The sequence below is a fragment of the Nycticebus coucang genome, chromosome 12 (assembly GCF_027406575.1).
Source record: "Nycticebus coucang isolate mNycCou1 chromosome 12, mNycCou1.pri, whole genome shotgun sequence".
In the NCBI taxonomy this organism is placed as follows: Eukaryota; Metazoa; Chordata; class Mammalia; order Primates; family Lorisidae; genus Nycticebus; species Nycticebus coucang.
The window spans coordinates 47,557,939-47,564,304 of NC_069791.1; positions in this window are offsets into that span (position 1 = coordinate 47,557,939).

Here is a 6,366-nt window from a genome sequence, read left to right on the forward strand (position 1 = left end):
GGGAAGGAGAGCCACTTCCTTATTAAGCCCTGCCCTCAGCTTTTTAACTGAAGGAGGGGCCGAACTTTGCTCACGTAATTTGACTCTGAAGGGAGTTCTGCATCCCCGCCAAGCGCTTTTCCTGCCCTTTGGGACAGCGAGGTGAGAGTTTTCCTGCCACTTCTTTACTCTCTGCCCGTTTGATGGGTGTAACCAATGTTTAGTTACCACCTGATAAGTTACAGGCCCTGCACATGTTGGAAACACCTGTAGAAAGTCTGCCTGCAATCTTTTCCCATCCACAGCACCTTGTGAACTTTGTCTCCCTTAAATTCAGAAACGGCTTGATTGCAACTCGGGGCATTCTTTCTTTTCTTTCTTTTGGGTGCCACGCCATCTCCCCACTCTCTTCTTTCTTTCCCTCCTTTGCTCTCTCTTTCCTTCTAAAAGATAAACTTACACTTTTATATCCTAATCCTGGTCTAGAGAAACTCTTTGCTTGTCCCGCCCAAAGCACCTATGAGCTTTCCACCCTAACCACTCCCATGGTACAGATACAGAAACTGAGGCCCCGAGAGGTGAAATGCCCTGCTGCGTATCTGTATCAGGCGGGCTGAGGTCAAAATGCTGGTATTTCTGGCTTTACGATGTTACATTTCCTATGAGATTCAAAGATTGTATTCAAATGGAAAAGCTTTAAAAAATGAATTGAACCCCAGCCATAGTAAAAGACACAAAAATGCATTGAAAGACTGTATGTCACAGTTTTAGGGATAGAATTCCTGATTATATGAATAATAAGCAGTTAAATATAATTTTACATGCTATCCAGAGTCTTAACTGAAGTAGATATTTGTGGCCATACTGTGATCTCGAAATCTTGAGTCAAAATGTGAAGATGAAGGAAGTGTGAAAGGTGAAAGGGGAATTAAAGCTATTCCCAGCAAGAGGGGAAAGAACTGGTTTTTTAACTATTAGGTAAATGAATCCATTAGAGACAAACATATTGTAGTTATAGGAAAGTTAGACCTTTGGTGATTCAAAGTGAGTATTCCGGGCTGTCCATTTCTCAGCCAGCAAGGACGCTGGTGTCGAGGTTGAGGTTCCCATCAAGAGCAATCACCACCACGGTGTCCAGGCACCTCAGATCCATGGCCTTCTGGCCGAGGGCGTGCGATTTCATATTGCTGGAGCATTTGTTGTATCCTCGGGATTGCAGCTCTCTATTACGTTTGTTGTGGCTGAACCAAGAAAGAAGGCCAATAGAGATTTCCGCAGAAATTTCTATTCCAAGAAATATTTTGAGGAGATGAGGAAGGGTAGCGTCTTTAAAAGTAACCAAGCAATTTTTAGAATATAAAGGATTTCTTTGGGTTGAATTACATAGAAGTTCATTACTGACCTGTGTTTCTGAACTATGAAGCATGACTATGTGGGCTAAGGAAGAGTTTCTCTTGACAAACAGTGTCTCTTGACAAACAATTAACAAGTCCTGTGAACAGTGAAAACCACCACCAAAGCAAAAAATCAAAGTAAACTTCCACCAGCAAACTAATAGTTATTGCACGTGACATCTACCAGTCTGGTCAATTCAGAGGGTATTAAAGAAATATTAAGGACGGTTTTTCTTCTTTAAAAAACTTAACATCTTTTGTGGGGGAAGATTAGATACATTCATTTGGAACAATTAAAGAATAAATGAATGCACGTCATCAATAACAAAGTCACACAGTGTGAACTACAGTTGTTAGTGCTCTAAGTTACATAATTAAAGGACATTGGTGGCAGAGACCACTAGAATCCTGGAAGGTCTTGGCTAAGCAACTATGCACACGGGGAAGCTAGCTCCCCGGGGACAGGAACTGTGCAGGTGTCATTTAACTTTGTATCACCCACCCCCAATGAGTGGGCACATGGCACATGGTGGGGCCTCAGAACATGTTAGGTATTTTCAAAACACAATCAAAACCCACTTTTCTCCTGGTTCTAAACACACACACTGCTGTAGAAAACTTACCAAACATAAAACAGCATACGTAGTAAGGATCATCATAATCTAGTCATTCAGAGGTAAATATTACTAAAAATTGGTTATAATTCCTTCTTTTTAAACATTTTTTTAGGGAGAAGGTCTCACTCTCACCCAGGCCTGAGCTTAGTGGCCTGAGCATAGCTCACTTCAGCCTCAAACTCCTGGGCTCAAGGGATTGTTCTACCTCAGCCTCCAAGTAGCTCGACTGAAAGGCACCCACCACCACACCTGGCTAATTGTTTACTTTTTTATAGAGCTAGAGGTCTCACTAGGTTGCCTTGGCTGATCTTGAATTCCTGGCCTCATACAATCCAGCTGCCTCAGCCTCCCAAAGTGCTGGGATTACAGGTGTAAGCCACCACACCCAGCCTTCTCTCGTTATGGCCTTAATAGACACCTTCCAGATGTCTGCCTAGTCCGTCGCCCTTTCTCTTCTTGCTGTGCCCAGAGGGGTTCAGAATACGCCACTCCAAAAACGGGATGGTTTCTCTCTTTTAGGAAACTTAACCATCTTTTGCGGGGGAAGATTAGATACATTCATTTGGAACAATTAAAGAATAAATAAATGCACATAATCAATAACAAAGTTACAGAGTATGGACTGCTGCGGGGATGGGGAAAAAGGAGGGGGTAGCGGGGAGGAGAAAAGAGATTATTGTGCTCTCTGGTGTAAGGAATTTTTTTTTTTTTTGAGACAGAATCTCACTTCATTGCCTTTAGTAGAGTGCTATGGCATCACAGCTCACAGCAACCTCGGGCTCTTAGGCTTAGGCAATTCTCTTGCCTCAGCCTAAGGGACTACAGGTGTCCACCACAACACCCGGCTATTTTTTTGTTGCAGTTTGGCTGGGGCTGGTGGGTTTGAACCTGCCACCCTCGGTATATGGGGCCAGCACCCTACTCACTGAGCCACAGGTGCTGCCCTGGTGTAAGGATATTTTGAGCTGAAGGCAATTGAGAAAACGTGGACACTGGACAAACCCTTTGCCCTTCCTCTGTCTATGGTGATGATTCTTTTTTTTTTTTTTTTTTTGGCTGGGGCTGGGTTTGAACCCGCCACCTCCGGCATATGGGGCCAGCTCCCCACTCCTTTGAGCCACAGCTGCCGCCGTATGGTGATGATTCTTAATCACTGGAGACAACTCTAGATTCTTATAAACCTGGAGTCAGCACCAGAGGAATCTGCACAGGAAACCTTGTTGAAACTAGCCCCTGTCTCCCATTGGTTCCACACATATTTACCATCACATAGTTTGCTGCCCTTGGGATCCCTTTTGTCACTTTGCAAATTTATGCTTTTGTTGTTTTTAAAAAAATGTCAGATTAATATGAGGGTACAAACGATAAGGTTACAATGCTTGCATTGGTTAGGAAGGGCTCAGTTGTAGTTGTGGCCTTCACTCAGGAGGTGTGCCATGTACCCTTACATTGTGCTCCTTAGGTGAGAGCACAACAATCCTCCTCCTGCCTCTCCTTGGCCCCTCCCTCCTCTCCTTGGCCCCTCCCTCCTCCCCTGTGTCCTCTCCTTCCTCCCTACTCCTCCCAACTGGAATTAAATTGAATTTTTCTCTTGTGTGGACTATGCTTTCATTGTTAAAAGAAGTTACCATATTAAAAAACACATTTATGCTTTTTTGTTGCGATATTTTGAGCCCCAAGTTTTTTGTTTTGTTTTGTTTTGTTGAGACAGATTCTTGCTAGGTGGCTCAGGCTGGCCTAGAACTCCTGGGCTAAAGCAATCAAGTAGCTGGGACTATAGTGTGGGTGCAGCTCTGAGCCCCAAGTGCTAACCACCCCTTTAAGTTCCTCATGGTTGAATTCTTCCCTGTGTTAATCAGCTTCCCTTTCTTTTCCTTTTGATAACCTGTTTTTTGTCTGTCTAATTTGAACCTAGCCAGAGAACCCAGGAGGGTAGAGGAAAAATATTTTCCCCTCCCCTATGTCCCTAATAATTACCTACAGGAATGCAGCCCTGTAGCCAGGTAGACAAAATGATCCTTGGCTTTCTGGCCATATCCAATTGAACATGAAGTGGACTTGTCTACTCAGGCTGGGCTAATTCAATTCTATATGCCACAAATTCGAAATTATACTGCCGAAAGTCTAGTCAATCCCTGTTGATGATTTCAACTGTGAGGCCATGATTAGCCCCCATTTAACAGTGGAGAAAAAGCTGGTGGGCAGGAAAAGTGATGAAGGAACCAATCAAGAGGGTCCTGAGAACATGGGGCACCCGGGAACAGGAGAGCACACTGCCCTGGTCCTCAAGAGTTTTCCACTTGCTACTCTTGAGTCTGGGAGACTCCCTCATACCCATGCCATTTTTTTTTTTTTTTTTTTTTTGCTTAAGCTGATTTGAGTGTTTCCTTCCACTACAGGGATCTCCCTAACCAAATAACAATGCATGTTCTTTTATGTAGTTAAAACGATATGGTTTTGTAATTTGTTTTTTCCATTTGATGTATATTATAAGTCTATCTTCATGCTAATAAACTTATTTTGTAAATGGAATTTTTCTAATGCTTGCTTGGGTCCAGTAAACAGAAGCATTAAAATTACTCAACTAGGCAAACTATTTTTAAATATTTTGTTCGTGATCAAGGGCTGACTACCACAAATAAGGTCACAGGGTGTAGCTTTGTCATCTTTGTTCATAGCTTGTATTGTTTCCTGAGGAATTATTTCCAACAGTGGAATTATTGGGTATAAATATTTTTGAAATTATTATATATGCTTTCGGTTTTTTTTTTTTGAGTCAGAGTTTCACTATGTCACTCTTGGTAGAGTGTTGTGACATCATAGCTCACAGTAACCTCAAACGCTTGGGCTTAAGCAATTCTCTTGCCTCAGCCTCCCAAGTAGCTGAGACTACAGGCGCCTGCCACAATGCCTAGCTGTTTTTTATTTTTGTTGTTGTTGTGGTTGTCATTGTTGTGTAGCAGGCCTGAGGCCTGAGCTGGGTTTGAACTCACTAGCCCTGGTGTATATGGCTGGTGCCCTAACCACTGAGCTATGGGCACTGAGCCATGCTTTCAGTTTGTTTTAATCTAGGATTCTGGAATGGATTTAAATTATCACTGGCAATGTGTCTCAGAGAAATATAAATTATATACATCATATAAATAATATAATTAAAATTTTGAAATGTATCTACAGTTTTTCATAATACACATTTTCTTTATTTTTTATTATTTATTTATTTATACTGTTTCAGGTTAATTGAGGGCACAAAGAATTAGGTTACAGTGTTTGCACTTTGTTGGGTAAAGTCCCTCTTATAATTGCGTCCTGCCCCCAAGAGATGTGCCGTGAGCATTTTCCGTGAACTTTTTGAAGACCCCCTTGTACATATACAAAAAGTGCCCAAAGGAGACAAGTTAAAGAAAAATTATTCTGACACTTGTTAAAATAGTAAGACAGATTTTACTTACTATTTTTAAAACAGTAAGATTCAGGACTCTTGTGACAGGCGCAGGGACTGCTGCAATAGGACACTGCAGAGAGGAAGAGAGACTGGGCTCAACTCTGCCAGGAGCGCCGGCAAGTGGGAATTTATAGCACAGTACCAGGGTGGGGGTCAGGGGGTAGAACATTACCCAGAGGGGTCAGGGGGAATCCGGCTAAACCAATCGAGAAGGATTCTTGCTGGAGACAGGCCAGGGAGATCAGACGTGACTTAGGGGGTGATGAGGCACGAGGCATTTGGTCAGATATAGAGGGTGGGGGAGGACATGCCCAGGGACAGGGCTCAGAGGAACTGGACTAAACTTGGTCAAGGAGATAGTCTTTGTTAGAAACTGTGAAAAAGAAAAAGGCCTGGAATAAGAATATCAGACCTTCCAAGAGCGGGAGGATGCTGTGAGCTGTGTGACGCCACGGCACTGTACCAAGGGCGATAAAGTAAGACTCTGTCAAGGGCGATAAAGTGAGACTCTGTCTCTACAAAAAAAAAAAAAAAAAGAAAAAGAAAAAAAAGATATATATCAGTCCAAACAGAGGTTCTTAAAGTGTTAAGGGAAGAAGGGATTTCTCAGGTTTCTTCTCAGCCAAGGGCTGGGAGAAAGCAGAGCTGCTCTGAGTGCATTTGACTTCCACTTCTTTACCCAGGAAACAGTCGCCGCCACTGGAAATGACTGAGAGAAGCTGAAGCTGAGGGCGCCTGCGGAGGCAGCGTGGACGTGCTTTGCAGTGTTAGGTGAACCTCAGGCCCAGTGTAGGGAGGTGCAGGGTGTCCGCTGAGTGGAGCCTGAGGACTGGGAGTGGCTCACATGGCTTTGTTGAGTCTCAAAAATCTCACACTGACATTAATTCCTTGCAAAATTCTATACTGAGTTACTAATGCATGACTTAGGAGC